The 25,094-nt window shown below is 36.9% G+C and overlaps 1 long non-coding RNA gene across 1 annotated transcript in view; it reads right to left on the bottom strand.

The window, feature by feature from the left end:
• Positions 1–446: 446 nt before the first annotated feature.
• The window catches only part of LOC307179987, a 173,372-nt gene continuing 148,724 nt past the window's right edge, over positions 447–25,094 (bottom strand). Inside the window, exons 2-3 of the long non-coding RNA XR_013825633.1 lie at positions 19,707–20,003; positions 447–769 (exon numbers count right to left, since the gene is read on the bottom strand). This is a non-coding gene — a long non-coding RNA (uncharacterized lncRNA). The remainder of the gene's footprint in view (positions 770–19,706; positions 20,004–25,094) is intronic.

Consider the following 25,094-nt stretch of genomic DNA (forward strand, 5'->3'; position numbering starts at 1 on the left):
GGTAGTGTCTACAAAGGGGTAGTTCATCAAGTCGATATAATAGTATCACAAGCTCTATCAGTTGTGTTATATTGTAACTGCTTACTCCTGCTTATGACACATTTATTGAATGCTATACATTTCATATATGTTTGGGGACTTATTTGTAAGTCTTATCAGTTTAATTTTTCATATTTCTCAACTATTGGAGTAATGTCCATGTTTCATGGATGTTAGTAAAGATGATAGGAATACATTTTCCTAGGATTTCGATTTTTAATATCTATATAAGATGATATGCAGGCATACTGTGAAAGAAGTTTCATGTATGAAATGAAATGTGCTTTCAGTTTGATCATTAACAGGGAAATCAGTCAAGCTGAGGAGGGTATATATAAACGGGATCTAAGCTTGCTGTGCAATGAGGCAGATGATTATACTAACACAAGCTGAAGACAAAACCTAGTTTACTACATCCATATTTTTCCACTGGGGAACTGTGAGAGATAGGATCTTACAAACATTATATTATGAGAAGAATGAATCCTCAAGAGAGAAGATAGTTTATAGGCCTTCAAAATTAGCAAATTAAATTGTCTTTCGGAACCTGTACCTGTATTTCCAATACACTATTTTTAAAGCACAATTTTGATCACTGTTCTCAGTTTTCTTACCTGGTACTTTCTTCACTGGATCTGCAGTTCAGCAGCTCCACAAACAAGCCTTCTCTGGTCTCTTTAAATGACAATAAGGCTGAGTCTTCTTATTTTCATCATTCTTCATTTTTTGCCTATGAAAACAGACACAGGACATTTGACCAGATTCTGGATGGAAGCTGATTTTTATAATTACTGGGATTTTCACCATCTGGGTCTTTTCTGAATAAAAGGGATAGAGTTCAAGCCACAGAAAAGTTGACTTAGGACCTTATAGCATAGCATACAAAGACTATTAAAATACCTGATGAGGTTTAATCTAAAGCAAGATAAAAAGTCAGGAATTAATTACTCTGTGCAGATAAGACAAAAATGCCAAAAGGATATAAAACTACATTTACTTTTTATTTTAGCAAAAGACAGAAAATAGAGTATTTTCAATATCAATCAGTTAGATTTGATCAGCATAACCAAAAAAGTTCTTAATAATCTGAACTGCTTAGAAATAAGATGAGCTCTATAAGAAGTTCAACATTACTAGAATTGTTCTACTGGAAATTATGTATCTCACCCCCAGGGGTATTACTGTACATGTGATTTCTGTTTGGAAATGGAACATGAACCCCTTCTACAGTTAGGATTCTACAATAACATTCATCCATACATTCATTCATGGAACAAAGATTTCTTAAGCACATCTAATGGGCCAGATGCTGTGATAGGCTTTGAGGAGGCAGTAGTGGACAAGACATTTTATCTACTTTTCAAGGGCTTAGATCTGGGGAGAGAGAGAAGCAAAGAGAGAATCCCAGAAGACTGTGAGAACCATGATGCAAGTAAGTACTAAAGAGTAGGAAAGTACATGAGAATCTTTTCAACCCAGTTTGAATAAAGGCTCCACAGTGTAAGACTGCACAACCCATTTGGGAAAACACAAAAACAAACAAAACAACATTGCTCATGCACAGAACAAGGGCCAAGCTATAAGAAAACACAGATGAGTAGAGTTGTCTCTTGGTAGAGCTGTTAGTAAAATTATATATGACTTAAATCTTGACTTACATAATAGAGAAAAATCATTAAAATGTTTTATAGCAAATAAATAACTTCAAACACCAGGGGGCACTGAGTATCAGCAATTTTGCAATATATAAACATTTAAGTGGAACTAAATGATCTCATTTTTTTAAATTAATTAATTTATTTATGGCTGTGTTGGGTCTTCGTTTCTGTGCGAGGGCTTTCTCTAGTTGCGGCAAGTGGGGGCCACTCTTTATCGCGGTGCACGGGCCTCTCACTATCGCGGCCTCTCTTGTTGCGGAGCACAGGCTCCAGACGCGCAGGCTCAGTAATTGTGGCTCACGGGCCTAGTTGCTCTGCGGCATGTGGGATCTTCCCAGACCAGGGCTCGAACCCGTGTCCCCTGCATTGGCAAGCAGATTCTCAACTGCACCACCAGGGAAGCCCAGATCTCGTTTTTTATTTACAGCATTTACATAAAATTTCAGTGTGAGCGATTGCTGTGTAAGTTTAGTGGTAGACCTGAATTTCACACATAGTTCTGCTGTTCACAATTAGTACTTCCATCACGTAATTCACTTTGGTTTATAATGTTGGAAAAAGGAGATAGAATGAAGACATGAAATGGAAAATAAAATTAAAATTTGAGAAGTATTTTAAAAGTGAACATCATCAGTGTAAAATAAGATTTTTATTCTCTGGGTTTGCACAGAGTAATGAAAAATAGCTAGACAAGCAATAGATAATATGCTGTCAATTTCTGTTATCAAAAACGTTGGGGTAGAAGGTTCAAGAGGTTCATAGAAGTGTGAGTGTTGTGAGTGGGGTCAACGGTCAGCTTTGTGAAGACTTAGTCTCCCTCACGGATGATATAAATTGGAACACTGGGGAGATGTTCACACTAGAAATAGCTCCTCTACAGTATTTCACATTGTTTGAAAAGTCATCATGAGAAATGAATTTATTTCCATATGTAAGTGTTTTCAATCATCAGACATCATCCACTGAAGAGAAAATATCTGTGGAAACAGGAACATCTTTTTGTTTTGGCCGCACCACATGGCTGGTGGGATCTTAGTTCCCCGACCAGGGATCGAACCCAGGTCCACTGGGCCGTGAAAGCCCAAGCCTTTTTTTTTTTTTTCCCATACCTTTTTTAAAAAATTAATTTTTTAATTTATTTTTGGCTGTGTTGGGTCTTCATTGCTGCACACGGGCTTTCTCTAGTTGCAGCGAGCAGGGGCTACTCTGTTGCAGTGCGCGAGCTTCTCATTGCAGTGGCTTCTCTTGTTGTGGAGCACGGGCTCTAGGCGCACAGGCTTCAGTGGTTGTGGCACGTGGGCTTCAGTAGTTGTGGCACACGGGTTCAGTATTTGTGGCTCCAGGCCCAAGAGTGCAGTCTCAGTAGTTGTGGCGCACGGGCTTAGTTGCTCCGCGGCATGTGGGATCTTCCCAGACCAGGGTTTGAACCCATGTCCCCTGCATTGGCAGGAGGATTCTTTTTTTTTTTTTTAATTTTAACATCTTTATTGGAGTATAATTGCTTTACAGCAGGCAGATTCTTAATCACTGCGCCACCAGGGAAGCCCAAAAGGCTGAGTTTTAATCACTGGACCGCCGGGGAATTCCCAGAAACACCTTATGCTACTTAGAATCGTTGTCTATAGTCTAGTGGTTAGGGGAGGTGCAGAAGGAGAAGATGGGCTGGGAAGAAATAGGTTCAAAGGACTGTGGTAGGGGCAAGAGGATTCTATTTATTTAATACCTAATACTTAATACATACCAGAATCTTCTACGTGAAATTTTTATTTAATCTTCTAAGTTGGCAGTGTTGCCTTTGTGCTACAAATGAAGAAATTGAAGTTTAAAAAAGTTATATAAATTGTCCAAATTCACAGAGCTAACGATGGTCCAAGGTGAGATTCAGATCTATCTTTTTGCTGGCAAATACCATAGCTTTTCAACATGCCAGGCTTAGTAGGAATAATACATTGGTATCTGCCCAGATCACATTCCTGGTTTAACTCATTTGTCCCACATGCTCCAAGGATCCCTAATTCCATAGCCAACCCAGATTACGTGTTCCTTGCTGGAATGTCTGGGCCACAGTGCTGCAGTTGAGTTGAATCATGACATAACCTCCTTGAAAGTTAAAAAAAAAACAAAAAACGGGCTCTTACTTTTCCAGACCTGTGACATGAAAAGTCAGACAGAGAATAACCCTGGGCAGACAGTTTGTAAAAAGAAGTCATCAAGAAGCAAACATCACAGAGACGAGTCCCAAGACAGGATTTTGAGTCACTGGGTCAGAAGAGACCTCCAGATAAAAAACCTTAAGGCACCCAGATTATTCTATGAGAATGAAAATATCCTAACAGAGTCTAAGGGCAGCTGAGTGGTTTTGTCTTGAGTTTTCCATTCCTGTTTTGTTGGCTCTATCACCTCAGTAAACATTACCCAAGATGAGTTCTGTAGAAGTTTAGTCCTGCCATATTCTCCGAAAGAAACACACACATACACATACACACACACACATACACCCTGTGGCCAAAAAATAAGTTTGGGAAACTTTCCTCTATTCCCCTTTTGGAGAATCTTAGAAAGTCAAATTATTCATTTTATTTTATTTAAAAAAATTTTTGAATTTTATTAAATTATTCATTTTAAACAGAGCATTTCCTAAACATTTTTGACTACTGCATTATTTTTGTTTGTTTCTAATAATGCCTATTAACCTACAGAAATAATTTTCTGAGTAATATACGTTGGGAAATTCTATACTAGAACAATGACTTCCAGGTTTTTCCATTAACTAGAGCCCTCCTATTACTTTTCCCACTTAGACCTCATGTTTTGAAAATTATTTTCACTAGCGTCTTTAGAAAATTTATCCAAAGACTACTGTTAGACTTTGTGAAATATTGGCAGGAGGCAAATCCCACAGACCCTCATTACTCTTTACAGAGTTTCCTTGAGTTACAGATTTGAAACGGGGAATCACTATTCTAAGAAGGAATTGCTTGTTAAGAAGACTCTGTTCATTACTGTCATATTTAGTTCTTTCATGTTAGACAATCATCGCCACTTCCTCAGCATTTTTGCTAAGCCCACAGAGGTGTGGGAATACCGCAACTTTCGTTGTGACTAAGAATTCCCTGGGGATGTCCCTGGTACGAGGAGTAATCAGTGTAGACGTGAGGGGCTCCATTTTCATCTTCATCAGGTAATTTATAGTCTTTGCTCTCTGTCCTTCCTGCTAGTATGGTCAGAGCCCAGGGGCTTGGCCAACATCTGGCACAAGTGAATCACACACACACGATCAAGAAGAATTTTCACTGTATCCATTACTCAAAGTTTAAAGGAAAATCTTTCTCTTGGATTTGAATGTTTTTACTGAGCTCTACATTTTTCTGTGTCCCAGTTTTGAAAATAGGAATGACATTTCTGAATTTGAAACAATAAATGATTAATAGGTATGTCCTATCAGACTTTAATATATATCCATCACAATATTATTTAAATTCCGTTTTTAAACCTTTATTTATCATTACATGAGCTTTCTAATAAATTGTTTGAACACACTATAAGGCGTTTTTTAAATTATCTGAAGCTACAGAAAACACAGCAATGGAAAATATTACATCCATTGTTCCCTCTTCAATGGTGTTAGATATTAATTTATTGCCATTCACATAAGCATCAATAAGTTATTATCTGCTAAGATAAAATTTTTCTTTACCTGAATTTTGAATTGTTTGATTGCATTATGTTTCAGTTATAATAAATGAGACTACTATTGTAGAAAAATTGTCATGCTTCCCATCACTGTGCACCATCAGGGGTCTTTTGTTTGTTGGCTTTTGTTTTCTATCTGCCTCTGTTTGTTGGCTTATGACTCAACAGACACAGTACTTGCTCTTAATTGCTGTGAACTGGATACACGCACACGCACACGCACACACACACAAACACACACATCCTAGTAGTGATTTTACTATACTTCTCACAATGTTCTAGAATAATGGAAAATTTGTTTGGCTAATTGAAATATCAATGTGTTGTACAAACTGAATCCAGGAAATATTAAGTAGGGATTTTAAATCTGTAAAAACATAAATACCTCTTGGAAAGTATGTCATATCTATGTCTCCCCAAAGGAAGAGCAATGAGCCCAATAATTAAAGCAAAATACCAAATGGCAAGGACCACACACACAGACTCACCTTTTCCCTCAAACATACACATATGACACTTCAGCTAAAAGTCAGATGTTTCCAGAAAGTGTCAACAGACACCTTTGCACCTTTACTATTTGTTTGAAAGATACTTGTTGAGTAATACTAAAAAGACAGAGTGAGGACATGAGATTCTGACACCCATTCAGAATGTTTGAGCTGGAATACCCTGTTAAAACAGAGATAAACAAAAAGACTGATGGGGTTCAGGGTATTTCATCCCAGAATATGCCTCTTTTTGATATGTGGATTATTTTGAGCTGAAAATGATTAAGGCCCCAAGAGACTCAAGAAGAGGTTTTTACCTTCCTTCCCCTTAACTGCCTAAACAATTTAGATAGGAGGTCTGTACCTGGAAGAGAGCTATTACCACAGATAACTTTTTTACTAAGAAAGATTACTCAGTAAGGCGTGGCAAACATTCGTTGACCAAGCTTCTGCTCTTCCCATCTCCCTGTGAATCATCTTCCTCCCCTTCGAAGTCCCAAATCCTACCGCCTTCTCCTTAGCCCAGGACGGTGTATAAGCCTCACTTGCCTGACGGTCAGGAAGCCTCATGTCTTTGGGATTCCCTTATTTACGAAATTAATTGTTTTTCTCCTGTTTATCTGTTTTATGTCAATTTAATTATTAGACCAGTCAAATAACCTAGAAGGGAGAAGGGAAGAATTTTTCTCCCCTAAAAGGCTGATATGTAGGCTAGTTTGGTAATAGTCTGACACTTTTAGTTTAATTGTGGGATGCACTAATTGTTCATTTAACTACGTCAATTGCCAAAATCACCTTGCTCTTGAAGAATGCTGTCAGAGAGCACCTAATATTCCAATATTATTTTGACAACCTATGTGAATATGCTTTATTTCGATTCCCTATTTTATCTGAATATTTGCCATAATTATTCATATTTTTATATATAAAATGATAAATATTACTTCTTAAAATTTCTTGGATAAATTCTTTTGATAATTCTCTTATCACATTCTCTTTGTTAAAAAAACTTTAGAACATGTCTTTTCCTTGACAATATTCTAAAAGAGGGAGAGGAGAAAATCTTCCACTGAAAAAGAGTGGGGAATCCTCTTCCTTTTTTACTCAGGGTTTAGGAGCAGTTTGAGGAAACAGAAATATTTTAAAAATAAAATGCTTCTCACAATTCTTCATATATAATCTATTAAATTTCAATCAGATATGTAAATTTATACACAATTGTTTTCATTAAAGTCAAACTTGGGGATCTTAATACTGGAATTCTGTATTATTGTGGTTTCTTTATATTTTCATTTCCTTAACAATATCTTTCTTTTGTTAACCACATCGTTTATTTTAAAAAGAGTAATACTATATACAGATTAAATGGTATGTTTTGAACCCATTTTATCCATGAATACATTTTTTTAAATAGCGGGAAATTATTTTTTTCATATTGAGGGGGAGCAGAGTATACCTCCACCAAATATACCTCTTTGGAGCAAGCATTATTTTAGGCTGATTTTTTAAGAAAAGGATGATGTACGAAAAGCTCTAAAAACTGAGTAGAAGTTACCCTTGTGTTACAGACATTTACCTGTAGAAGGGAAATCTCCATTTGTAAGGGTGTTTCCCTCTCTGTACCAGGAAGAGAAGGATAACTTTAAATCTCTAGAAACTCTTATGATTGGAGAAGGCAGAGACTTACATCTGCAATACAACTGTACCCTTGTCTACTGCGCTTTGCCTGGTAACCTCCCATAACTGGCTTCCTTCCTCCAACATCTTTTTACTTTAGCTGGAGATGATATTTAAGGTGGTGGCTTGGGCCATTTCAGAGAGTTACTCCATTTTCCCGGGTCTCCCCCATGTATACAGGAAGTATCCAAGTTACTAAACTTTTGTCTTTCTCTGATTAAACTGTCTTTTACTACAGCGGGGGTCTCGGCCAAGAACCTAGAAGAGTAGAGGGAAAATGATTTTTCCTCCCCCACAAATAGTGATTATGAAATAACCTGCCAATGTCTAGTAAGACTCTGAGTTAAAAAGTCATCAGTGAGGGCTTCCCTGGTGGCGCAGTGGTTGAGAGTCCACCTGCCGATGCACGGGACACGGCTTCGTGCCCCGGTCCGGGAAGATCCCACATGCCGCGGAGCGGCTGGGCCCGTGAGCCATGGCCGCTGAGCCTGCGCGTCCAGAGCCTGTGCTCCGCAACGGGAGAGGCCACAACAGTGAGAGGCCCGCGTACCGGTAAAAAAAAAAAAAAAAAAAAAAAAAAAAGTCATCAGTGAAAAAGGCATGTCCAAGAGTCACAAGTCATTCCAATGAAGGCACAAAGCACCTGAAATTAAATCATCACATGCAATATACACTATCTCTGTCTAGAAGGGAAAAAGGAGGAACATTAAATGGTGACAAAGAACAAGACTGGTTTATAAATTTAGGCTTGTAATACCCATGACAATATAAATCCTAATTCTTCGCATTATAATATCTATTTTCATACAGCTGTATTTTCATTCAGAATATCTACCTGTACTTAAAAGTACTGCTAAGTACTTTTAAAATACTGCTAAGTTGTTAAGTTTTCTTAAGTTGTTACATTTTCTTAGCATGACCAAGAATTCCCAATTCTGTAAAAAATGAAAGTCTCCAAGTGACAGCAACCTCTCTTAGAAACACTTGGTGGAGAGTAACTTTTGTTCCCTTAATAACTGTAATAACCCAATCAGTGAACTGGTCTAGTTTTTTCAAAGCTACATAATAAGCATGAGAGGTGGCTGTGCAATACCAAAGCAACCCAAGATACTTTTTTTTACAGACAGTTGAATATTTCCTTGTAGTTTTGCCGCTAATGCAATTTGCTCACTCTGCTACCTGTCTGTTCTCCTCTAATCCAAGATTAGACTTTAAAACAGCAGAAATCTACTGAAGCTTTAAATGCATGACTCATGCTCTATTATGTTAAATAGAAGTCAAACATTTTGTGATAGGCCATGTTGACTATCTGCTGAGACTCATCATGTGAGATATAAATTAACTTATTACTAGAATATTGGGTGGACATCATTTTTAAGGGCGACTTGAACACATTAGGGAATGTGATATTAAAGCAGAACATCAGAACAAAATCTCTAAAAAAAAAAAAAAACAAGCTTGTGTCTGATAAATGAGACCGGTTTTTCTCTTTTCTTCACGAGAAAAACAAAATATAAGGTTTAATGCAATTCACCCACACCCTGAATTGAGTTTTAAGCCTAGCATCTGTTTCTTGCATGACTGTGGGCTTACCACCCAGGGTGTTGAGAGACTCACAGGAACTGCCTAGCTTCTTTGTTCTGATCTCTGTTTATCTTCTCAGGCCCAATTCTCTCCTCCTTCTGCAAGAAGACTGAAATTAAGTAATGCTGCATGCACTCTCTAATTTTAGTCACCACATTCTTCTCAGGATAGTGGGGTGGAGAGACTATATTGTGACAAATATTTCACCCTCTTCTTCAATCTGAGGATGATAATTTCAGTGTCATTTATAATAGATATGGGAGGTTTAAAAACGTCTCCCTCTTAGCAGCTGTAAAATTGTTATCATAAAATAACATGATTTTAGCCATTTCACTTCATTGCTTTAGAATCAGGAGGAGGAGTTATTTTGATTAGAAAAAAAGAAAAGAGGGAAAAGATTTTGTGAACTTCTATTCATCTGGAAATAAAATTTAAGGTTAAGGCTATAGTTGTTAAGAGATACTTAATTTTATATTATTTATGCTTCTGATTTTATACATTTATTATGCCAACCTGATGCTCAAAGATGCTTATTGATGAGTGAAATTATAAAAAGAGTCTGCGATTTTTATATACTAAATCTCAATTCCAAAATCCCCATATGTTGGGATTTATATTTCCAATTCATGTAGTCGGGTAGCATTATTTTCTTAAGCCCCTCTCTGATACAATTCTGACTTTGAGGTAGCTATAAGACCATTTACAAGGTGCTAATGACGGCTTGCTTCAGTTTGACCCAGTCACAGATTCCTTAGGATTCTTATTGCTATATACTCTACATAGTAATGATGGACTATAAAAGCATTTGAGTTGACTGAATGAACTATGAAAATCTAAATACACAGAAATGATAACAGAGATCTGAAGGGACCTGGGGGAAGCACCAACTGTGGTCACACATTGAGCTAAATAGTCGAATTTGTTCCCGGGTTTCAGGTCAGTCATTCCACAAACATAATATAGAGTATTACAAGCTAAGTGCTTAGGATTCACTGGTGATAATGGTAGAAAGTTCCCTTAGAGTCCACACAACAGCACATACAATTAAACCACAATTTCTGGTATGATGTGTGCTGTGACTGAGGTCACAGATACCAAGGGAACTTGGAGGAGGAAAAGTGCCTTACATAGACTGGGGAAGTGGTCAAAGTCTTTCTGGAGGAAGAGACACTGAGGTTGAGATCTGAAGGATGAGTGAGTATTAGGTGAAAAAGAGAAGTGGGGTCCAGAAAGAGGATACTGTTGGGAAGGAAAATTTTTTCTTCTACCCTTCTAGGTTCTTCTGGCTGGTCTAAGAATTAAATTGACATGAGACAGGTTAACAGGAGAGAATCAAACAGAAGCTTAATAACATGTATATATGGGAGAGACCCAGGGAAACTGAGTAAATCCCCCAAATGGTTGAAGTCCTCACCTTAAATACTATCTTCAGTTAAGGACAAAAGAGGATGTTGAGGGTAGTGGTTTGGGATTTCAAAGGGGAGGAAGGTAATTTACATGAAGATGGTAATCAAATGTTTGCTGGGTCATGTGGAGACAATGGAACACAGAGAGGAATTTTAACAGATAGACTTTGCTAGGTTCCTCCCTGTCTACACATCTAGGTCATACTATAGTTATCTATGGTGGTAGCTCCCTTCCTGGAACAGGTCCTCTGTTTTTTTAGGCAGTTAGGGAGAAGGTCAAAGTTTCTTCCTGAGTCTTAAGGCCTTAACTGTTTTCAGCTCAAAATAATCCACATGTCAAAGTGGTACATTTTGGAGTGGCAAGTTTTGCTCCCCTGTAATACATAAAGAACATGATCCATTTTCCAAGCTGAAGGAGATTCTGTGGGAAGGAATATGTTTTGACGATACTAGGAGAAAGAGGCAGAGTGACTGCCTGTATTATTGGGGAACAGCTTACCCGGGCTGAGTTCTAAGGGAAACTTGGCTGAGTGGCCAAAAGGCATTCTGTAGAAGTCCTTTACTTTAGCTGTGGCTTTTCGCTACTTACTGGAGCATTCACCTTATACCCTTTGGTAAAGTGCTCCTACTTCCGGAAAAAACACTCACGCACCCCAAACAAATCTCTCAATCAGTCTTTTACCAGCCAGCCCTCCTCGCAGTTCTATCTCCTCGTCTAAGAGCTTTCTGCTTGGCCAAATTCATTTCTTTTATTTGCAGCTGAAAGGGAGAACTCTCTTTGTCTTGTTCTAGTGGCAGCCCAAATTAGACTGAAATTTACCCTTGCCACTGCCAGGAATTTGGGCAGCTCTTAGAAGTCAGCATTGATTTAAATTTGTATGGATTTATTCCCAACTATAAATGTTGACTTCTCCTCTAAAATAAACCTGTGTTTACTCTGATGTTTTGCTCAATTGCACATGAAGGGCTTGGTGTAGAGGAAGGCTATGCATATGAAAGACACCTATCAGTTTTACCAGTCTCCAGAAATTGAAAGAGTAAGATTTTTCAGTTGTCCCAAGAGGAACTTTTAGATACAAAATGCAAAAATAATTCAACAGAAAGTCTTTTTTCTATGTGCTAAGATGCGTTTGGATGACAAAAAAAGGGAAACTGAATGGAAACCATCATTTGCCTAAGAGATACATTGTGTATTTTTAGACAGAATGTTAATTTTACGACTTAAAATTAGCTCATCCTTTTTCTTCTTAGAAAAACCAGGCCTGAAAAAATAATCCATTAAAAATAAATAAGGTAAATAAAAATATAATTGGCACTTAAACATAAGCAAACAAACAAAACATTTACACTGCATAGCTAATAGTGACACTGCTGAAAGAGAGCCATCTGTGCATCTTGAAAATTTCATTTTGAAATTGTTACTAAGTAAAGCTAACAATAGTCTTGAATATCCCATTATCCAAAATTGGTTCTCCCTTAAGAACAGTCATGAATTATTTTTATGGTTAAGACATTTCTCTGAAGTTTTACAGAGGCCTTCTTGGTTGGTTTTTGTTTCTTTGATCCTTTTTCAAAAATCACTCATTACAAATTTCTAATGTTTTTAAAATATTTCCTATGTTTAAAGGCTATCTCCCTATGGCTGCGTGGTGGGTCACCCAGCTATTACTTTGATTATCCTTTTTACTTTTAGATATTTGTACCTTAAATTACTAAATGGAGAGAGCAAGGGACTCTTCAATACAATGTATGAGAGAACACTCTAGAGAATAAACATACTTCTGAATCAGCAAAGAGTTCTTGGGTCCCAGAAAAGAGAAACAAGCTTAACTAGAAATGATAAATATGGTGCCATGCAGTACATCAATATATCATTTCTGTTAACCCATATAGGATAAAATAGAGTAAGCAGTGGAGCTCACACTAGAATATGTTTCATGAGAAGAGGTATTTTGTCTTCTGTACACTAAAGCATCCTAACTGCCTAGGAGAATATTTAGCATGTGGTAAATGTTCATTTAATATTTGCTGAAAGAATGAACAGAGAGAGGAGATAGGATACAACGTTAATCAAATGTAGGCACTGTGATGAGCCCTTCATAATACGACATCTTAATGAATCCTTATGGAGGAAATGTGAATGTTGCATTCTTTTTTAACAGAAGAGAAAACTAGAGCTCAGAATGGTGAATTTAATTACCCAAGGGTTGACAGGTGGTAAACAGCAGATCTGACAATCAAAATCTATCTAATAGGCCGCCCAAATAATACACTAGCAACAGTATCAGGCTACTCATAAAATGTACCAGAAAGAGTAAGAGTTGAGTGTTACAGCTGTCCATGGAAGCCCCCACCATGTAGAACCCGTGATTGAAGAAGCAATGGAGAATAATTACTGTGGATGGGAGACACCACAGATCTAATCCACCGCCAAGATTTCACTATTGGGAGCTACCAGTAAAATACAACATTGTGATTATCTGTTGACAGGCACAGCGTTTAAAGAAAACTTTACATTGCCACATCAGGGAAACCATACTTACTTGGTGTTCACTTCTCTTGCTTCTAGAACGTATTACTCACAGACATAGAGGCTGAAAACACCACCAATTCACTATCTTGGAGTTCTTTGGGTCAGAAGTCTGATGTGGGTCTCACTGGATTAAAATTAAGGTAATGGCAGGGCTGCATTACTCTCTGGAGGCTTTTGGGAAAAATCTGTTTCATTACTCATGAAATGAGATGTTGGCAGAATTCGTTTCAATGAGGAGATCTCCACTGCTTGCTGGCTGTCAGCTGAGGGCTGCCCTTAGCTTCTCGAAGCCTCTCTCTGTTCCTTGCACACTACTCTATCTCAGAACCAGCAATGGGTTCATTGAGTCTTTCTCACACCACCATCTCCCTGACCTCCTCTTTCGCCTTTCTTTTCCACTTTTAGGGTTCATGTCACTACATTTAGTCTGCCCAGGATAATCTCTGCATCTCAAGGTCCTTTACCTTAACTAAGGCTGCAAAGTCCCTTTTATCATGTAAAGTAACATAGTCACAGGTTTTGAGGATTAGGAGGTCATTATTATGGCTACCCGTGACCAAACTGACATGTAGTTCTCTAACGATTTTGATGGCCATAGAGACTGTTGGTCTTTTAATATATTTTGCAATCAAGAGATAAAATAATTCCTTCTAAGGAACCTAGATGGCTTTTCAGTGATTGCTTAAATTATAACTAAGTTCTTTGATTTTATTGAAATATATTTGACATATAACATTGTGTAAATTTAAGGTGTACAACATGTTAACTTGATACATTTATATACTGTGATTCAATTGCCATTGAAGAGATAATTACCAGCTCTATCACATTACATAGTCATCATTTCTTTTTAAAATATAATTCATTATTCGGAATTTAGGTAGTAGGACTGCTCTGGAAAAAGCATTGCACTTATTACCTACTGTCTTTCTTTTCCCTTTTTTGAATGTAGTCCTACCCTTTATTTATGTCTAAAACTTGTTTTCTCATTGACTTTAGATTAGAATCAGGGTCTGTAACTGATCTTCTTTTTGGACAGACCTTGAAAGTGGTTTTTTAGCAGTCACTGAGTAATGACCAGGGTTTGACACGTGGGAAATAGAGCTGGACCTGTTCCCACAACAACATATCCCAAACTAGTTAAGTACCATCCATATATCATTTTGAGTTTTGGGGAAAAATATGGGCAGGGAATTAGAAGGAAAACAAGAAAGAAAGAAAAATGAAAGGGATACTTCAGAATGTATTGCATCTGCTCTAAACATGGGGTTATATAATAAAAACTCTGAGAAAATAAATCCTGTTTGACTGCCTACTCAAATACTTGTAACAAAATGATAAAAAAAAGTCCTTCAGATTTCTGACTGAGACCCAAAGCTCACAGCAACTGAGGGTAAGAGCTCAAATATTCTCAAAGGAAATCCTGGACACATCAGTGAAGAAGGGACAAAGCAGAAACCAAACTGGTTTCATGACCATCATCCATGTCTACTGCATATAAGAGAAAGCTGAACATTCCTTAATGATATTTTTTATAAGAAGATTTTCACAGGAGTAGAGAGGGCTATGACATTTTCCTCCATTTCTCAATGCAAGTGTTATGATCTCCAAGAGAACCAGTCTGGATCCTTACTGAATGGCAGAATTTGGTGGGCTCCCTGTATAACGCTGTTGGCACAGAGCACTGACAAGATCTTGGACAAAACTTGACGTTTTCTGAAATATCTGGGAGAATCCGTGAAGATGTTTGAAAAAGTGTGACAGTAAGAGGCAGAGGAGTGCTACCTGTGATGGGAACTACCATTAAGCAAACTGATTCTCCTAATTTGCTAGAGTAAGATGATATGATGTTCCCTGGGGGTCAAGTGAATGCCTGCATTATTGAGGTTAATGCTACGTTGTGCTGTGGCTTAAAAGAATGACTATTTCTCATTTATGAAGAGTCTTTTATGGATCAGGTAGCCAGGTAGCTCTCCTCCATCTTGAAGCTATGCCTCCTGAACACATGGCTTTCTAGGTTATCATCTAGGGTAAGAGTGAGATGAGGGGCCACACCATCCTCTAACCTGGACGGTATCTCTTTTGTGACCTTTTGCAGCTCCATTCATTCATGCACATAATGAAAGGATGTGACTATTTCTAAGTGGGATAAAAAGTATAATACTTGCCTAGAAACAATCCTACCACCTAAACGTTAAATGCTAGGTTGCAATTTAAGAGATCAATAGAGAAACTGAAGACACATCTAAGTTTCTTGGTAAGAAATTTCATCCTCTTTCTGCTAGATCCTCTATCTAGCAGGCAGGCCTTTTTTCAAGATGACTTAAGTGGGCCACTTTATCAAGCAGTGCAAGTAGAAGCAGTTAGTGCTCAACACATATTTCTTGAGCTTCTTAACTTTTCCTAATTTCCCTTGTAGTTAGTTTGGAGCCTTGTGGCTTGTTTTGACAAATGAACAGTGAGTGGACATGATATGTACCACTTCTGGGATGAAGTAGATGATATTCAGTGTGTGTGTGTGTGTGTGTGTGTGTGTGTGTGTGTGTGTAATGTAATGTAGTTTTCAAATTCAGTGTCTACTTTCACTTCCTTTGGGTATAATACTTAACAGAATATAGGAATAATTTGAATCCCAGATGTGACTAGCTGTGACTTTAGGTAAGCTATTTAAACTTTCAAATTGTCAGTTTCCTCATCTATATAATTGTAGAGTACAATATACCTCTTGGCCTCCAGTTCATGATGGTAAACTGAGAATATTTATGACCTTGTCTTCTTCTCAGAGTACCAATGAAATTAGAGAAAATATATGAAATTTACATTGTAGGACCAGAAAAATGGAAAAGATGCCACCAGGAAACTTTTTAAAAAGGAATTGCTGGAAAACAGAGAGAATCTGGGAATAGATTGGTATGGAAAGGGTAGTGGAAACTTAGCTGAAGCTGCAAGATCTTCTCAAGAGACTTTTGGAGACCCTTCCAAATAAGACCATATTGCTATGTAAAAAAATAAATACCACTCAAAAACTTAGTAGCTTAGACGAACAACTGTTTTGCTGTTGTCATCATTGTTGTCACTGTTGGGTTTTTGTTTTGTTTTGTTTTTCATGATTCTATGAGCTGACGAGATCAGTTGGACAGTTTGCTCCATGTGATTCTAGCTCAGGGTACAAACTTCTGGAGTCTCAACTGGGCTGGAATATCCAAGATGCCTTATTCATATGTCTGGCACGTTGATGGGGACAGCTGAAGAGCTGATCTCAGCACACTAGGATGACTTCATCTCTCTCTCTTTCTATGTATTCTCAGGGCCTCTCCTCCTTGTGGCTTCTCCATGTGGTCTATACACAACATCTCTCCAGTAGCACAAACTCCTTACATGTCAGTCAGCACTCCCAAGGGGACAAAAGCATAAAGTTGTCAGGTCCTCTTAAAGCTTAGCCCTGGAACAGGCACAACATCCTTTTACTACATTCTATTGGATTCAGTGAATCACAGAGCCAGTCCAGTTTCATCTGAAAGGGGAATACACAAGGTTGTGAGTACCAGGATACATGGTTCCTGGTATTTGATATTACCTACCACAGTTACTCATTGGAGCAATTCATTAAGAATTAGCAGCCTGAAGAGCTAGTAGACTGTCACCTCCTCCTTTCCTGAGCAGATGGCTACAGGAAGATGTGTTTTTGACCCAAGACCTTAGTATTGGAAGAATGGGTGCAATCATCAGAAAAAAGAGATCCTACTCATGGTACTCATGCCTAAAGATAAGCAGAGCAGAATTTATTGTATGTCTAGTATTGTTACAAAAGACTGTATTATGGTAGAAAAGTGTAAGAGAGTGGAATCAAGGAAAACCCCTTTTAGCTAGGAGTAAAATAGTTCCACACAGAATAAAGTACCCTCCAGACACTGATGTCAGTAGTCCAAGTCAAGAAAAAAAAAAATATTGAGAAGACACTTCTCCATAACTACAGAGAAATCCAATATTAGATGCCTTAATTAATGGACCTATTCCTCCATCCATGCATATAGAACAGAAAAACAGCCAACCATAAAACCATGGAAAACAAATGCCATGGAAAAAACAAAATAAAAACCTAGCCTATACACATGCATGTACGTGCACACACACACACACAAATATACACATTGAAACCAAAATTAAGTAAAGAAAATTTAGGTAAAATAATAAAATTATTTGATTTCAAAAATTTGAATTTTATATAGTAATTATAAACAAACAATTATGAAAAAACTAAGAGAAAGAAAAGGAATTCCAGGAAATTAATATATTATTTACGAGATTAAAAAATAATCATTTAATGCAGAGTAAATATTAGCTAGATAGTAATAAAGACCAAACTGGTGTTCTAGAAGATAAAATTGGGGAATTTATGCAAGTTCTAAAGCTAAACAAATACGTAGGGAATATTAGACAGAAGTTAAGAGAAATGAATAATCCTTCCAGAAGGTACATATAACAGGAGTTCTAAAAGTCAAGAGCACGGGTAGTGTAGGAGAAGGAATAATCAATTAAGACAAAAAAACATATCAAATCGTATTATTTTTTTGGTCACACCGCAGAGCTTGTGGGATCTTAGTTCCCTGACCAGAGATCAAACCCGCACCCTCGGCAGTGAAAGCGCAGAGTCCTAACCACTGACCACCTGGGAACTCCCTAAATTGCATTTTTAAAAATTTAAATTCATATTCACTGCAATAAAAAAGAGCCCAAGATTTCTGAGCAACTAGACAATGGATTCTGTCACTTAAGCATTCTAATTTAACCAATCGGTGTTCAGTGATGTAGCAGTAAACTTCAGACAAGAGAGGTCTAATCATTCTATTTGCTTCTTGCTTTGGGAGAACTTGAGGAACTTCCTTGAGTAAACTTGAGATCCTTGACACTGCCATTCAAAACTGATTCCTTTTCAGAAAATTATATGACCAATCGATATATTAATCACTGTTAAGCAACCTATTTACAATAATGCCTAACATTTCCTACCTGTGTGCCAGGCACTGCTCTAAGTAACTAAACCATATTATGTCCTCTAAGCCTCACAAAATCCTTAGGTGGCGGGCAGAGTCCAGATTTTGTGGTACCTGAGGCACTGTTTATTAAAAAATAATACAAAATTATGAACACAAAAACTGGTATGAAAAAGAATATTTACTTGAGTGCGAAAAGATACCCTGACAAATTACTGGAGTGTTGGAGTTGATCCTTTTCTTTTGAGAAACTCAGTTAATTTTTCAGAAATGACTTTTACAAAATGCTTCCAGCTAGCACTGATTTCCTTCCTCATTTTTAAAAGAACCCACACATATGAGGAGTCCTGTGCTTTAAGTTCCATTGGCTTCATGGTAAATTCACCTTGGGAGATGAGTCCTATTATATTCATAAGGACATGGGGGAACAGAACACAGCTATTATTGAGGAACGGAGCCAGGACTCAAATCCCCACTGCCTGGTTCAAGAGTCTGCCCCCTTGTTCCCCAAGTTATACTGCCAATTACTGGGCCCTTTCCTGAAAGACACCAGGGAGAACTGTTCTGAGGGAGAACAAGTTAAGTTTGCATACTACTGATCAAAATAATGTCTTTTCTGATGAATAATCTTATTTTTTATGTTACTGACATATTCATCTCCTGACACAATCAGTAGTAACTTGTCCTTTGTAGTCCCAAATATGACAAAAGTGAATTGTGCTTGCATTTCCCCATAGATCCTCAAATTCTACCCAGGGTGACTATCATGTCTGGGACAGCTTGCAAGTTGTTCCCTACAGAAACCTTAGGTCTAGATGGTTCAAGACATCAGCTTCTCAATCACCAAGTTAAAAAAATTGATTCTGGAGATATAAAGTTTAAGATCCTTGGCGATTCTGAGCCTCAGACAGTGCTTGAATGAGGATGGGTGAAATGAAGAATCTGGCCCCATACTTAACTGGGAAGACTGAATCAGTGAGGCTCTTTAACTATTGGCTTTGTTTACTGAAACTTCCACCTCACTGTGATCAAAAGAATATGTGTGACCAAGAAGGGGGTGGTTTAGCAGACCTAAAATAACTTTTTAGTGAGTATCATTTATATAATACTTTTTTTCTGTTGGGTTTGTTCTTTTGATTCAACTTAAAGCAAAACACAACATATTTATTCCAATTTCATCTAATGTGAGATGTTGAGATCAGAAAGAGAGCAGAGAGTCAGAACATATAGGCCGTTTTAATTATGTTGGCTTTTATACTAAGGTAGATTGGGCACCATTACCATGTTCTGAGTAGAAGTGTGACATCTTCAAGGAAGTAATAAGTGAAATACCTAGGCTGTTGTGCTGAGAATAAACTGAGAATAATTAGGGGTCAAAGGTCTGAACAACAAGGTTAAGAGAATATTACAATAATTTTGGCCAAAGACTGTAGTACTTTGGACCAGAAATGAAGGTAGTTTGTTATCTGTACAGCTGGTGAGGAGTGCTTGGATTTGGTATATTCCTTGAAAGTAGAGAAAATAGGATTTGCTGTGATATAATAAGGGGGGGGGGAATGTGAGAGCAAAGGAATAAGGACGACTCCCTGCTTTTGACTGGTAATATTGAGAGGATAAGAGCTGTTGGTACTTACTGTGATGGAGAAGGCTAGAGCAGGTTGGATGGGGAAGACAGGAAAATCTTGAGATGATGAGGATGTGATTATTGGGGAAGAAGAAGGAGAAATGTGGCTCTCACAGAGATCACTGGCCTTTTGGGGCCCGTTTTCCTTCTTGCCATCACATGAAGGTGGATGAGAGGTAGTGTTACCAGGAGCGCTCTGAACACTGGGTGACTGAGGCTTATTCTTTATCCTGCTCTTGAAGCAGTAGAAACTTGGGGAGGTGGTGCATGATACTGGGACCAATAGGAGTTCTAGACTCTCTTCTTCCTTCAAGCAGATGAGTAATTTTAGAATACTCTTTTCTTTACTGAATTAAGAAAACAAATAATAAGCATGCTCTTCATTTTGGAGATTCATTTTGGAGTACTTAAACAGGTTTTATTACTGAATAATCACTACATCCCAAACAGCTAAACTTTTGATTTTTATTTCATATATACATCTAATTTGGATACAAGCTTAGATAAAAAATGCATTATTAATGCATGTATATCATTAAGTGGATCAAGGTCAGAATACAGCCAAGAATAAATACCAGCTTAGTAAGTTTTATAAGCTTTTGTCTGCTCCTTTCTGGCACACAGATCAGAATATTTTAGGAAAAAAAGTTCAACAAATGATTGATATCACAGTAGTATAATTGTGTTAAATGCATTCAGTCTCTTTTAAATATACTATTATATGAGTGACCAGAATAGAAACCAAAAAACAAATCAAGAAAATAATTCAAGATACATAAGCATAGCACAGGGAGATCAGCTCGGTGCTTTGTGACCACCTAGAGGGGTCGGATAGGGAGGGTGGGAAGGAGATGCAAGAGGGAGAGGATATGGGAATATATGTATACATATAGCTGATTCATTTTGTTATACAGCAGCAACTAACACAACAATGTAAAGCAATTAGACTCCAATAAAGATGTAAAAAAATATAATACTAAATTAAAAAAAAGATACATAAGACCTTTCATATGAGGAACGAGAGATATTTTGGAAAGACTGATTTTATATGACATACCACTTGAATGCAGCAAGTGAATAGTGGTCCTTACATTAAAAAATCACACTTAGAGAGTTTTACTTTAAATATGACTGTTTTAAACAAAATAATCCATGATTTAATCAGTTTATGTTTGACAGTCAAAGGATAATTCACAAAATATAATGAACACAGCTGTGCTTAGAACTTTTTGTCATGACATGTCTCAAAGAAACTAAAATGTTTCACAGGTACAGCTAGTTTTCAAGATGGTTTATCCACGTATGGACAGTCATTCAGATTTGGGGTAATTAGTGTGCTAAAAGTGAATTTCAATTACTTTTTGCTTAAAAAGCCCTCTCAGTGAATGGAATTGATTGAGGTGCCCTTATTTGTGCTCCTGGTTCATCTGGGGTATACCTTCAGCTCAATGATGGTCAAGTTCCATGTCGGGGGTCTGCAAACTTTATACATCAAGTGCCAGTTAGTAAATATTTTCGGCTTTGTGGGCCACGTGGTCTCTGTTGCAACTACCAAAGTCTTTGTAGCATGATAGCAGCCTTAGCAAATGCATAAACAAATGGGACATAAGCGGTGCATAATGTGTTCCAATAAAACTTTATTTACAAAAAATGGTAGCAGGCCAAATATGGCCCATGGACAGCCGTTTGCCATCCACTGATCTATGTTAATCCTTGCTGCATCTGACTATCTCTTCCATTAGCTTTACTTAATAGCAGGCCTCATTTCAGGTTTATATTTTTATTTTCAGAACATGAGATAGTATCTAGAACGGTAGGTATGCAATAAATGTTGAAGACAGTATTAATTTCTTATGAGAATTAATTACTCTAAATGTTCTTATGACTACTATGATTCATTATAATAGTGTTGAGAATGACTCTGAAGTACTCTGAACAAATTCTGCAGTGAAGTGAATAAATACAACTAATGCTTATTGACTTTTTAGTAAACATTTTTTCACTGGCATATTCTTTCCTTTAAGTAAGACTTTTTTTCTATTTTTAAAAGTAATACAGATTTATTGTAGAAAATTTAGAAATTCAGGATTTTTTTTCAATGTGTAGATATCAACAAGAAGGGCAATCCCATATATTAGTCCAGTGATTGTTTCAAGAATGGACATATGTCCATTGGTTTGCAACGATAAACATGTTTACATAACCAAATTTTTAAAATGCTGCTTAAAAATGACATCCCTGTACTCAAAAATCTTCAATAATTTTTCATTACACAAAATTTAATTCCAGATGTCCTAGTTTTAAGAACATTCATAATTTAGACCCAAACTATATTTTCACCTATGTTTCCACAAGCCCTCTTGCCTAAGCAAATTCATATCTTCCTTCTACAATTAAACATTGTCTTATCTTTGATTTTACTCATGATTTTTCTCTACCTGGAAAGCTTTTGCTTTTTCTCTGTACTTTCTGATTTTAGGCAGACCAAGATCTCCGACAACCTAGTCTGGAGTAATCCATCACTTATTTACATTCTTGTAGAGTTTGTAAGCTGCAGTACTGATTTGGCACTCACACTCATAAAAGGATTAGCATGGACTCTTGTGTATCACTTGCCATATGGCACGCTGAGAGTAAGGAGGAGCTGAGCTAGTAAGAAGGAAGCAAGTGGGAATGAAGCCAACTCCAAGGGCAGAAGTTAGAAACCACCACAAGCAATGGGACAGCCAGAAATGAGGTCAAGTAGAGAGAAAGATAGAAGGCTAGCACACAGCATCAGAAAATTACTTCCAAATCCTGACATTACTAGCGTAAAGAGAAGCTGTGCTGTATAACCAAGCAGGGCTCCTGCTGGCTCTGGGGGCAGGGCAAGTCTAGAGACGACTGTGGACGTGTGTGATAGGGATGAGACCTAAACAGACCCTGACAATGATCATAACGTGCCTTGACCATTAGTTCTTTTATATTTGTGTTTATAGTTAAAACTACCTCAGTTTTTCTCTGCAAATTGACTTCAAGTTCCTGGAAGGCAAGCTTTAGGATTTATATTTTATACCCACAATCAATAGGATTTTGAGCATGGTTGACTCTAAGTGAGAATGATTTACTGACAGACTTGAATCGATGATTTTTAAGTAGCAAAATTTATCTTCTTTTTTGGCTCAATCTGGCTCAATCAGGCATGAACGAAGAAAAAATAATGTATTTAATTTATATGCCAAAAGAAAATATTCAAGCAAAATAAGTGGACCAAAAAGTAACTTCTAATATGCATGCATAACAATCTAAAATGCAAGACAATATGAAAATTCTACTATTTAGCTCGTTCCTACAAACACCGGGTTAGTTTCACAAAATGTTCCCATATATCTGTCACCTTCAGTGTCATTTGAGACTGTTGACATCACTGTCAAGTATTCTTCGGTTTAAATGAAACCTTTCCTCCCATCCAGGCAGTGTGAAAGACCAGTATAGTGTATATAGTCATTAAAACTGATGGAGTAAAAAAATCAAATCTACAAAAAATCAAATCTACAAAAAAATCAAATCTACAAAAGTAGAGGAAGTATTGAACATCAGGTCTATTTGGCGAGAAAACAAGGAGGGAGCAATATGAAACTGACAGCATACTCTGACTACATTTGTACCTGTTGCAACTTGCATTTAAAAAGTTTTGTCTTAGATTGCAAATGGAGAAGAGTAAACCATATCCTGAAAAATAATAGGTTAGCTGGACTGCACGCTAGAGAACAGAATTCTGTAGAGAGCATAAAAAACAGAATTTGAGGGGCTAGACACCCAATTCTGACTAACATTACACCCATGAAGTTTAGTATGAAAATCAGCAAAAAGAAAATTTTGCAGAAGAACAAACATCACAGTTGTGGTTCCCAAGAGAGATGCAAATATGGGAATGAAATTGCCCTCTCTTTACATTTACATATATATATATATATTTTTTAATTTTTTTTCTTGAACAAAATTGTCATGGTATTTGGTAAAATCTTGGCAGGTCCTGGGCAGGCAAGTGATAATAGCAGTAATAACTACCAGAAATGCTCAGGTATAGTTGCTCTCTAGCAGCTAAAGCCAAGCAGGTAGAACCATGCCAACAGATCACAATTACACCTAAATAATGGAGCAGGGCAGATCAGGAGTGCATTCACTGGAATAAGATTAAAACACTCAAAATTGTCTCATGGAGGAGGAAATCGCTAGAATAGACAAGCAATGGTTTGGCACTTTTTGAATTTATTTATTATTTCTTTTTACTTTTACTTAAAAAGAACCAGCTATGTTAAATTATGTTCTTATGTTATTGATATCAGTCATATTAATACCTAGAAGTATTTCCAAATCTGTTTTGTGACACAAAGTGCCTGGTGTAAAGTATTATTCATTGTATTTGGTTTGCAACATGTGTATTTTGGAAAAAAATCATAAAACAAAGTGTGAATAGACAGAAAAAAAAGTGACTGACATCTCCAAAGTAGGAATAAACATATCTCATAATATAATTGATTTAATCTCACAGTTATACCCCTGAACTAGTTAAATAAATGAAGTGCTTGCTGGTCAATTTTCAAAGGAATTCCTAAAGACATTCATAGGCTTAATATATTTAAGTGATACAATTTTTCTCTAATAGAATTTAATTACATGTAGTTAATACCCTTTTCAAAATATAAGACTGCATTCCTCTTCCTCACTGTGGTCCAACTTTATTTAAAAAATGACAAATAAAATAATTATTTATTTTATTAATTACTCATAAAGTGTCAAGTAGTGTATTTATTTCTTTGTTAAGCTCAGGAAATATCTGCTTATCTCCTTGCCAAATCCGGTTCCAAAGCTGGCACTAGCCTCATTCACTGCTCCCGTGTTAATGTTCCAAGTTCTTTAGAACTTGTTATCTTTTCCCTGTTTGCTTTTAGGTTTACCTGTAAATCTGCCAAAACTAATGATCCAGATTGATTCTTACTTAAAGTGCCCAAGACAGTTGTACTTAATTTGCTTAACATAAGTAGCATTCTCAGAAGCTCAAGGTCATGATTCAGAATTTTTTCTGCCAACACTTTGGAATGGGCGAGATGCCAATTGTTATATGAGTCTACTTAATTAAAATTTAAAAAGTGAGCTATGTTATCACAATCAACCCTAGGTGGCACTTTAAAGGATCAAGGCCAATGAAAATAGAAAATATTTCCCATTATAAATATCTAGGAACAAATTTTATAATAAAGGTGGTTTCTGAACTAAAATAGATATATACAACAGGTAACTTATATATGTAAAAATAGAGGTAACTTTTCAGTCATCTATAGAAATAATAGATAGGAAAATTATAGAGATGTCAAATATATCATTGATCCAAATATCTCAGTGTAACCATTATTTT

This window comes from Stenella coeruleoalba (genome assembly GCF_951394435.1).
Source record: "Stenella coeruleoalba genome assembly, chromosome: X".
Taxonomy (NCBI): Eukaryota; Metazoa; Chordata; class Mammalia; order Artiodactyla; family Delphinidae; genus Stenella; species Stenella coeruleoalba.